This window comes from Ambystoma mexicanum, chromosome 8, assembly GCF_040938575.1.
Source record: "Ambystoma mexicanum isolate Mex_15411 chromosome 8, UKY_AmexF1_1, whole genome shotgun sequence".
Classification (NCBI taxonomy): domain Eukaryota; kingdom Metazoa; phylum Chordata; class Amphibia; order Caudata; family Ambystomatidae; genus Ambystoma; species Ambystoma mexicanum.
The window spans coordinates 189797552-189809069 of NC_090929.1; positions in this window are offsets into that span (position 1 = coordinate 189797552).

The following is an 11518-nucleotide window of genomic DNA, read 5'->3' on the forward strand; positions in this document are numbered from 1 at the left end:
TGTTATCAAGAGTTTAAGGATGTGTTTGATACTCAAGTAGCTAAGGAATTACCCCCACATCGTTCATTTGATTGTAGAATTGACCTTGAAGATGGAGCACCTATACCTTGTGGGAGGGTTTATGCATTGACAGAAAAAGAAAATGAACATTTAAAGGAATATATTGATGAAAATTTAGCCAATGGGTTTATTAGACATTCACAATCCCCAGCAGCTTCACCATTATTTTTCGTGCCCAAAAAAGACAAGACCTTGAGAACATGTATTGATTATAGGGCATTGAATAAGATCACAATCAAGAATAGATATCCATTACCTTTGATATCAGTTATGTTGGACAGAATTCAAGGAGCTAAAATATTCACCAAATTAGATCTTAGAGGAGCATATCATTTAGTAAGAGTGAGAGAGGGTGACGAATGGAAAACAGCATTCAGGACTAGATATGGATTGTTTGAGTACCAGGTAATGCCATTCGGTCTTTCCAATGCCCCTGCTGCATTTCAATTTTTCATTAATCAAGTTCTTCGAGAATATTTGGATGTGTTTGTTGTAGCATATATAGACGACATCTTAATATTCTCTAAAGAATTAAATGAACACATTCAACATGTTAAAAAGGTGTTGACTAAGTTAAGAGAAAATCAATTGTTTGCAAAACTTGAAAAAAGTCAATTTCACACTGATAGAGTTGAATTTTTAGGTTTTGTTTTATCTCCAGAAGGACTAGAAATGGATTCAGCTAAGGTGAAAGCTGTACGAGATTGGCCACAGCCAAATTCTGTAAAAGACTTACAAAGTTTTATTGGTTTTGCTAATTTTTACCGCAGATTTATACTAAATTTCTCACAGATTATTTCTCCTTTAACAAGATTGTTAAAGAAAGAAGTTAAATTTGAATGGAGTGAAGAAGCGGAGAAAGCATTTGATTTTTTGAAAGATAAATTTGTTACTGGACCCATTCTATTACATCCTGATGTTGAACAACCTTTTTTTCTTGGAAGCTGATGCTTCAGATTGTGCTATGGGTGCTGTGTTGTCACAACGTCATCGTGTTACGGGGCAGCTTCATCCGGTAGCTTTCTTTTCTAAAACATTCTCACCAGCTGAAAGAAACTATACGATTTCAGATCGCGAATTGTTAGCAATCAAGGCAGCTTTTGTTGAATGGAGACACTATCTATTGGGAGCTCGACACCGAGTCACTGTGTTGACAGACCATAGAAACTTAACTTTTCTTCGGTCTGCAAGAACTTTAACATCAAGGCAATTACGCTGGTCGTTATTCTTTGCAGAATATGATTTTGTAATTTTGTTCAAACCTGGGCGTCAGGATGGAAAAGCAGATGCCTTGTCTAGGTGTACCCCTGGGAGTTTGAAGAATGATCCTTGTATTCTATGCCTTTGCTTGCAGAAAAGAATTTTGTCATTGCTGTGGTTGAAAAGGTTCAAGATTTTCGTGAGTCAATTTTACAATCTTTTACTGACAAGGAACTGTTGGATTGGGCGGCAGAAGATTCTGAACGTCACATTATAGAAGGTTTACCATATGTTGGAAAGCAGTTGTATTTGCCTTTTGAAGAGTTGAGAATTGAAGCATTAAAGAAATGTCATGATTCCCCTTTGGCTGGTCATCCAGGAATTAAGAAAACTTTTGATCTTCTTCAAAGGGAATTTTGGTGGAAGGAAATGAGGGAAGATTCTGAGAATTATGTGAGAACTTGTGATGTTTGTATTCGTTCTAAGTCTGATCATCAGAAAGCTGCAGGATATTTAGTTCCACTCCCAGTTCCACCTCATCCGTGGCATACGGTATCAATGGATTATATTGTGGATTTACCACATGACAAGGGTTGTTCTACTATTCTTGTAGTTGTGGATGTGTTTTCTAAGGCTGGTTATTTTATCCCCATCAAGGGAGCTGCTACAGCGACATCTTTAGCTCAGGCCTTTCATTCTGTCAGACCCTGTCTTGAATCTTCTTGCAGGAGTGATGCTGGCCCACCAGACCCCCTTGGTATGCCAGCTCAACAATCCTTAATAAATAAAATTATCAAACCGGCAAACCCAAGGGGAAAGGGGAATAGAGGATAAAATAACAAATGCAGATCATCACTGGCTCTCAAGACACTGGCTCACTGGTTCCTGGCACACTGGTTCCCAGATATTCAGACTCAGTAGATGGTTATTCTCTGGGACTGGATAGATTTATTTTCATCAGTATGCTGTGTCTGTGAAAATCTAAACACAAGGATATATGGGTTAATTTTACTCTATACTGAATATTGTCTACTTCTATTGATAAGATTTTAAACTATTTTCTCTTTTACCTGCTGCCTATGCTTGATTGCTGATAGGCATCAATTATAGTAATATACTTTTCTTAAAGTCTTCAAATGTTATTATAATACTGCAAAGTTCATAAATCTTTTGGTAGTTTCTTGACTTAAATGTTGTTGAAAATCTGAATTGAATTTGCTTTGACGAATTAGTTCAATTAAAGTTCATAAAGTTCATGAAATAATTAAAGTTCTTCTATAGAGTAATTTCCAGCATTCTTATTTATTTGTACTCCTTGAGGAATAAATGTACCTGTGTGTATTTTGGTTCAATTCTGTAGACTTCTCAAGTTCTGTTGTTGAAAGGATGACTATACGCACTGTGAACAAAAATACACTTGTCTGAAGATCACGACGTAACGCGCAAACAGAACGGGGTTGAAAAATTGGATGCGCGAAGCAAAAAAAATAGAACCCGTCACTACGCAGAAACACGAGAACACCAACGTGATAGACCTAAATATACGCCACGGACCTGGACAAGCAGAGCTCACCACCTCAGACAGGAAGGGGGTCAAAATTGGAAAAAAACTCGTCTCAGGTCAGACAGATCCCCTGTGAAAGATTTCCCCTCGGACCACAAAGAACCATTGAACCAATCGCAATCAGGGACTCCATCGGGTCCCTGGTCTTGGTTGAGAAAAGTGCTAAAACCAAATTCCCAAAACTAGCAATTACCTTGTACAGAACTGCAAACCTCGGACAAATTTCTGAATCAAATCATCGAAGACTTTCCCCTGACCATCTCCATATGCTCTTGGAACACGAGAGGTCATGACCATCTGCTAAACCCAGAAACACAAGACCTAGCAAAATTTGACATAATCTGCCTCCAAGAGACTTGGCTGAGGGAAAAACCAATTCTAGATGGATATGACACTGAAATATCACCGGCAACAAAAGGCATTTTTGGACGACCATCATCTGGCCTTCTGACTTCAATCAAAATCGGATCCGGAATTGACATCAAGGCAAAGATAGCAGAAACTTACGGAATCCTTGCTCTTCAGACAGAATGGTGCCATCCGAATATAAACGTAAAGGGAAACCAGAAATCAAAGCTGGCTATCATTAACACTTACTGGAATCCGCAAAGATCTACAAACAAGGAATTTTGCGACAAAATGACCACCCTGCTAGACAAGATCACCGCTGAACTTTGCATCGACTTCATCATAATTTGCGGTGACCTGAACGCAAAGTGTGATCATTTTAGGCATGCAGCATTACCGACAGCCGCAAAAGTAAGAGGAGACCTGTGGTTAGATCTGATGGACGCCAGAAACCTCCATAACATGGCAATGGTAAGGGGCCAACTTCCTGCATTTCCAACATGGGAACGTGATTCGTCAACAGCTACACTTGACTATATCTTTACTTCACTCGCTTTACTACCCTACGCGTCCACCTTCGAGATTTACAAAACGAAAGAAAGCGATCACAGCCTCTTAACCATGACGCTGGAATCTATAATCCCGGTGAGACCGTCCTACACATCAAAACTGCAATTGGCAGCGAACCAAAAGCGGCTTCAGCTCACATCATCAAACATCAAAGAAATAACGAAAAATTACAACGAAGCTCAACAAAACGCCACGGGTGCTCCGACAAAGCCAAATTACCTGCCCCTTCTTATACCCCATATGCAAAAGCAAAAAACCGGCAAAGCCGCAGTAAAAACTGGTCATCATGAATATGACAAAGTTCTAGTGCAAAAACAAAGAAAACTGAGAAAACTACAACGCGACTTCAAAAGAAATCCCAATGAAAAGGATGAACAATCACTGGCTGCGGCGACCAGATCTTACAGATCATGGGTAAGACACCGGAGAGCGGAACTTTATCAGAAGGACGCAGAACAGATGTTAAAAACATTAGCGTCGAAAAGTGTTGGAGATTTCTGGGCTCTAATAAAGAACAATGGCATCCGAACCGACGACAAACTCTTCAATTTGATACCGGAATCATCGTGGACAGCTTTCTATTCTGCCCAATTCGCCCCTACCTCCATATCTGACACGGAGGTGGGAAACCAAAAGGAAGCAACATGGATAAATCTAGCAGTCCAAGACGAAATAAAGTCAGTAATCTCAAAACTGAAAGCGTCTAGAGCACCAGGGCCAGATGGATTGACCAATATAGATCTAAAGAAAAACCAAACGGAATGGTCCCTTTTGATTACAAAAATTTTCGATCACTGCAGAATATCCAGACAAGCCCCGAAAACATGGACAGAGACAGTTATTGTACCCATTTTTAAAAAAGGAAGCAGAGACAACCCGGCGAACTATCGACCCATAGCCCTATTGGACATCATGGGCAAAATATTTGCGACTCTACTCCTATCAAAATTTCAAAACTGGGCAAGAACCTCTCCTTCAATCGATCATTTCCAAACGGGATTTCTCAAGACGGCCTCCACAAGCATAAACATCTTGATCTTGAACATCATCAAAGACAACGTAAAAAACGGAGCTCCGAAAGTTTTCCTCGCATTTATCGACTTATCTAAAGCATTTGATAAAGTAAGCCGTCAAAGACTATGGTCGAAATCGTCCAACTGGAAGTGTCCAGAGGAAATATTGGAACCAATAATCGCATTACACACAGAGACAACTATGCGAGTCCGAGTAAACCGACAAGGCTTGCTATCGGAAGCAGTAAAGGTCGAAAGAGGGGTCAAACAGGGGTGTCCTTTAGCCCCCGCTTTATTCATTGCATTTTTGGGTGACTTTCAATATACGCAAACTTCATTGAGAGTATTTCCTCCAAAAGTTGGAAACAGCGCAGTGTCCAGGTTGCTCTACGCCGACGACTTGATTCTGATGGACCAAACTCAAGTCGGTCTTCAGCGCCAGTTGACAAACCTGGCCAGATTCATTATCAAAAACGACTTAGAAATAAATATAGAGAAATCAAAAATCTTGATCTTGGGGAACAAGCGCTCAAAATCTAAACCAGGTGGCACCTGGTTCTTAGACAATGTAAAGATCGAGATAGTCACAAACATCAGATACTTGGGTGTCATGATTGATGAATCAAGAACTGAGAACTCAACCATCCTCGCTTTGTGGGCGAAAGTCAAAACACTTACCACTCAAATAAGACTGATCGACAACAAATACGGTAAATTTTCCCTAATACCAGCAATCCAGTTTTACAGACAAAAGGTGGTACCAGCTTTAATCTACGGAATGGACGTAGCGCTCAACATGCACGACTCCATGTGGCCAAAACTAGAAGGATACCTCTGGAAAGCAGTTTTGGGATTGCCAAAATCGGCATCTATCGCAGCCATACGACGAGAACTTGGCTTATTATCTTTGTCAGCATCCTTAGAACAAAGCCAAATGAGAGCATTGAGGAAAATCATTGACCCGGACTCGCTGCCAATATACAAAACGATTCGAGAAGAACTTAAGACGGGGCGCTGCAAAGCATTGACCCTTTGGGAAAAGAAACTAACTTTAAAACTAAAAGACCTTGCCTGCACCCGCGAGGACTTAATCCAAAACCCGGAAAAAATTAAAAGCAAAGTAGCACATGAGGACTGGATCACCACATGTAATCTGACAACGGCAAATAAACTGCTTTACCACCTTCCACCTACCACCAATAAACTAAACCTTCCGCTGAACTATTGCATCAAATTTCCAAACAAAAATCTCCGAAAAATGTTCATGCCAACAAGACTAAACCTGATACAAACGCAAGAAATCCGGGCCATCCGTACTCAATCAACAAATAAAACCTGCAGACTATATCTAAACCCAGACATCACAGAAACATCAAGACATTTGATCTTAAATTGACCTAAAACCGCCCACCTCCGAACGGCATTCTTGCTACCGCTGCTTCAGGACTCTACTCTTAGAGAAGAACAGATTTGGTGGTGTAGATTGATCGCCGGGGAAAAAACAAAATGGGTTATAGTGGCAGTCAAGATTCTCGAAGCTGCCTTAAAACAAGCTACAGACCTCTGATCCAAACAACAAACTTAGCCAAGATTAAAACTGGCGAAACTGCATCAACAGATCCCAGAAAAAAACGCTGATCTCTTTTTTTTATACCTTGTAAAAATCAATTCTTTTTGGTTAAAACCAAGTAAATAAAAAAAAAAAAAAAAAAAAAAAAGAACCGCGCTCGAAGAAATAACTAACTACAAGTTAATACACTCCGCCGTAATAAATCAGAATTAAGAAAACGAAAACACTGGAAATGCCGGAAATCCTAAACTACGTCACTAGTAAACACTAATAAGCCAAACCAGGAAGAGATACAATACTATCGGGACGCACGCAACAGACGCAAGCGGGTCCTTTACTCTAACTAGAAAATTTACCGTTACAATAATAAGAACGAGACGCGCGTGTAACGAGAAAAATACTACAAAAAGATGTAGAATACCACGCGCGACTCAAACGAAAACAAAATCGATCTAAACAACACTAAATATCTAACTCTATCTGCCAGCAGGCCCCCAACCATATCCCCTTGCACCCCCATCCCCCAGCACTGTGGGGCACCTGCCAGCAGGCCCCCAACCATGTCCCACTCATGTCCCCCTGCACCCCCACTACCCCAGCACTGTGGGGCACCTGCCAGCAGGCCCCCAACCATGTCCCACTCATGTCCCCCTGCACCCCCACCCCCCAGCAGGCCCCCACTCATGTCCCCTTGCACCCCCACCCCCCAGCACTGTGGGGCACCTGCCAGCAGGCCCCCAACTATGTCCCACTCATGTCCCCCTGCACCCCCACCCCCCAGCACTGTGGGGCACCTGCCAGCAGGCCCCCAACCATGTCCCACTCATGTCCCCTTGCACCCCCACCCCCCAGCACTGTGGGGCACCTACCAGCAGGCCCCCAACCATGTCCCACTCATGTCCCCCTGCACCCCCACCCCCCAGCACTGCAGGGCAATGCAACTATCAACAACAACCCCCCCTCCCGCGCAAATGACCATGGCCCACTGAACAACTGCACCTGGGTCATGGAGCCTCCAACCCTCATTTCCACCCGGCCACAGGATCACCTTTACCCTTCGTGTCCATCTCCCACCTTGTGTGTAAAAAGATGCCTGAACCCTCAGAATCCACAACCATTTCCAAAATCACAAAATCCAAGGCATGAAAACGAACCCAAACACCCTCCAGTAGATGACTTGACGAAGCAGTACCTCACAAACGCCAAGTACTGCCACAATGATGCAACAACCAAGGTAGCACAGCAGAACAATGTCACGACAGGATGTGAGACATGTGTGGTACATGACATAGGATGATGCACCATGAATGGATGTGTACTGTTACAGGTCCCCTGTACAGGCGCGGGAGTCTCATGAAACAACCACCCACACCATGTCCCGGGTGCCTGCAAGGTCAAACTCACACAGGCCCCTGAGATCATGGTGGGGAATGAGGTTCAGGGATATGCAGTCGGGACAGGTGTAGACACACTGGATGACTGGAATGAGTGGCAGGTGAGGGGAGGAGGAATGACACATGAAACTAGGGAATGCACGAATATGTACAACCTGCATGAACACATACACAATCCAAACAAACTTGGACATCATTGTCATGGCCTTCTGTAGTCCAGGCTCAGGAGTGGTACGAACCAACCACCCCCTCTAGGGTTTTGGCGCCTGCAAGTTCGGGGCTTACACATGCATCTGCAACCCCAGTGGGGAAAGAGGGTCAGGGAACGTTGCTTGGATAGGCACGGGAAGCAGGAACACCGGGTAGAGGGCACAGGTTTCATAATTGCATAGGATCACGGGTGATTAGGGCAAAAAACATACCAAATCGGACCACACATACATCCATGCATCAGTACACTCCACAGCAAGCCTATGCAGGGCAGTTTGTAAGGAAAACAACAAGACACTTAGCTCTGGTTCTGAGTGCTGGCCTCCTGCCTGCGCACTCTCAGGGCCGGTTACAGGAGCACTGCAATGCTGCAAAGAGAGACACAGTCAACAACCTGTATGTGCCAATTACACTAAAACACAACACAAAACATGCCCCATAGCAACAAACTACTCTACAAACAGACAATCAGTGCTCGATGCTTCGTAACCATATATAACATCACCCCTGTGACGGGTCATGCACAGTCAATGCAGTAAGTCAGGCGCTGGTGGGTGCGTGGCAAATGGAACACCAATGTGTCACAATTCACACAACATGCAATGTTCCCTGGGTAAGCAGACAGACCCATATGGCAAGCCATGACTACATTGCAAGTTGCGTACCACCATGACCAAAACAAAGTTGGCAGTGCATTATTCATGAAGTACGTGGAATAGACATGCACTGCACCCAAGTATGTCCCTTGCTGTATGTCCCTGTGAGCTGCCCCTTTCCATGTCTCGGAAGGCTACATGGTTGATACAAGTGCCTCAATGAACCTTGTTGTACCGCTGGGTATGTGCCACTGCCCCTGCATGTGTCCCAGACAACCCTACTATCAACAGCCATCAGTCCACAAACACATCTGAGCTGCATTGTGTGCTTCAACACCAATATTCGTCTAAGCTCACCCTCAGTGCTGTGACTAAGCCCCCATGTGCAAGTCGCCTGGTGCAAGCTTTGCTGTGTCGTGGCCCCCCTGTGCTGCTCACCTTGCCAGGAGTTCCTTGGAACATGTCAGCAGTTCTAGGATGTGGGTCTGCAATCACTGTGGCTCTGCTCGTGCACACATGTGCATGTGGGCACCAAGAAACGGGTCAGGAATTCCGTCGTCCAATGGGCCATGTCTGCTGCCAAAGGTGCTCTGGTGCCTCATCCCCCTGCAGAAAGTGCATGAAACAAATGATTAATGCATCAAAGTGATCTGTGTGTGTCTCATCAGGCATCTCATTACTTGACCATGTCAGAGAGTCACATCACAAATCACACCATCAGCCCGTCTTTGACTTCCAAAGTGTGGAACACTATCTACAGCATGAATTGCAACAGGCACGTGTACAGGAAAGATATGAGACATAATACACAATGCATAGCAATCAATGTCCACATTAATCATGACACACCCCATCTAGCAAAAGCTGAACAGTGGACAATTACACCCAAATCATCCCCACTAGGGGTGTCAACACAAGTCACAAAGCACCAGACATGCCACAGATATGACAGTCCAAAGCCCTTGTGTAAAATTCTGTAACACCGAACCATCCTTGCGAGCCCATGGATAAGGGAGGCAGGAGTGGCATATGTGAGTCAAGGAACCCAAGCAGCAAACACATACACAAGACAACCATGAAGGGCCCAGCTGGAACAGACAGTGGATGCCTTCAAAAACCACAAGGCACCGCACTGTCACATGAAAGCACAATAGACTACAAATTTTAAACTAACTCAACTATTAACTAATTACACTGACTATGGAAAACCTACATTACCTATTTAAACTAACTATCAAACAGAAACTTAACTAACTAAACTAAAAGAAAAATCAAAAATGGCCACATACGACCCGGGGGGGAGGGGAGGCACCCAGGAGGGGGGAGGTACAGGGTGCTGCTCAACATCCACATGCGATGATGCTGAGCCAAAAAAAAATACCTCCATGGGCTCAACGCCTGCACAGCACGACCTATGTGGGAGATAGTTGGTCGTCCGAGTCTGGCTCATCCTGGTAAGGAGGACGTGGCACAGTAGCCTGGCCACGCCTAGCCGCAGCTTGCCCCTCGTCGGCAGCAAGTCTGCCGGACAGGTGAGCCTGGTTCTGTGTGGCGATGTTACATAGGTCTGCATGCAGAACCTCACGTGATACACGTGCTTCCTCTTGCAAGGTAGCACGTGTAACACGGAGTTCCTCCTGCAAGGCCTGGCTGGACAACCGCTGCACCTCCCGGCAAGCCTGTAGCTCAGCCGAGATGGTGCGCTCAAGCTGTGCAAACCTCTCCTCTGCCTGCTGCCTCTGGGACATCATAAGGACACCCAGAGTGGATCTGAGGGAGGCATACTCCTCCCTCAGGGCATCCATGTGCGCCTCTGCGTGAGCAGCAATTGCTTGACGCAGAGACGACATTTCAGCCTGGCGTGCTCTGTCTGAGGCCGCCATGCCCAGCCTGAGCGAGCGGGCCGTGGACCGTGCCGCCTGCTGCTGGAGAAGCACCTGCCTAGCAGGGGGGAGCACAGATCGGGCCACACGCTCCATGCTGTCAGCGATGTTCTCCATTGCTGCCCCCTGCCGTTCAGAATTGGCAGTCATGTCTTGCTCCCACTCAGTATACAGCGGTTGCGCGCGGCGACCGCGTTGCCGGGCTTGACCCCTGCGGGACCCAAGGACCGGGGGTCCTCGCTGTGTTGGCACCGCCTGCGGCTGCACGACTACATGCCCCCGTCGACGTGATGTCCCAGGCACATCAGTGACTGGTGTGGAGGGTGACCCTGCGTCCCGATCCACCACGGGCGGAGGAACCAAGACTGTCTGATCCCTCAGTGCAGGTGTCGCAGACAGAGGAGTGTCCACATCAGAATCACTCACCCCTGACACATGGACTTGATGCTCATCCAACTCAACATGGACGTCAGAGTCGTCATCAAGGCTGGACTCATAGGCAGCCAGAGACAGGATGGACTGCAGCACTTGGGGGTTTTTGTGGCCTACCACCCCACAACCCCCACTAGTGCCGGGTTGATGTGGTCTTACCAACCCTGTGTCTGGCATGACAACATCATCCTCTGCATCCATTGCGTCATCACCTGAAAAATAGAGAGGAAAAGGTCACTACACATGTCAGAAGCACACAACACACACACACACACCGACAGCAAAGGCATCCGGCAGACATGTGACACACAACATATGACCTGGCATGCATGCTGGGTCTACTTTGATTAGCTACTGTGATCAGACCTGTTGAAAGGTGGCAGTTTGCATCGAAGTGGGTCTATGCAATGCTGAAAATGTGTACGCCACTCACTACCTACATGTACAAGCACTCCATGGTGTGTGCCAGGAAATGTGAAGGCAGTGCAATGTCAAATTCAGACATCACGTGCATTGTGTATTCAATGTGTACCATGTCTAGCAGCCAAGCACCCCTCCACCCCAGTACCAAAGCAGGGATGCCTAGCATGGTATCAAAAGGCTGCCCATACACCTGTGTATTGACAAGCAGTGTTGACTGGCATCAACAGCTTAATGTGATTCAAATTACAACACTGC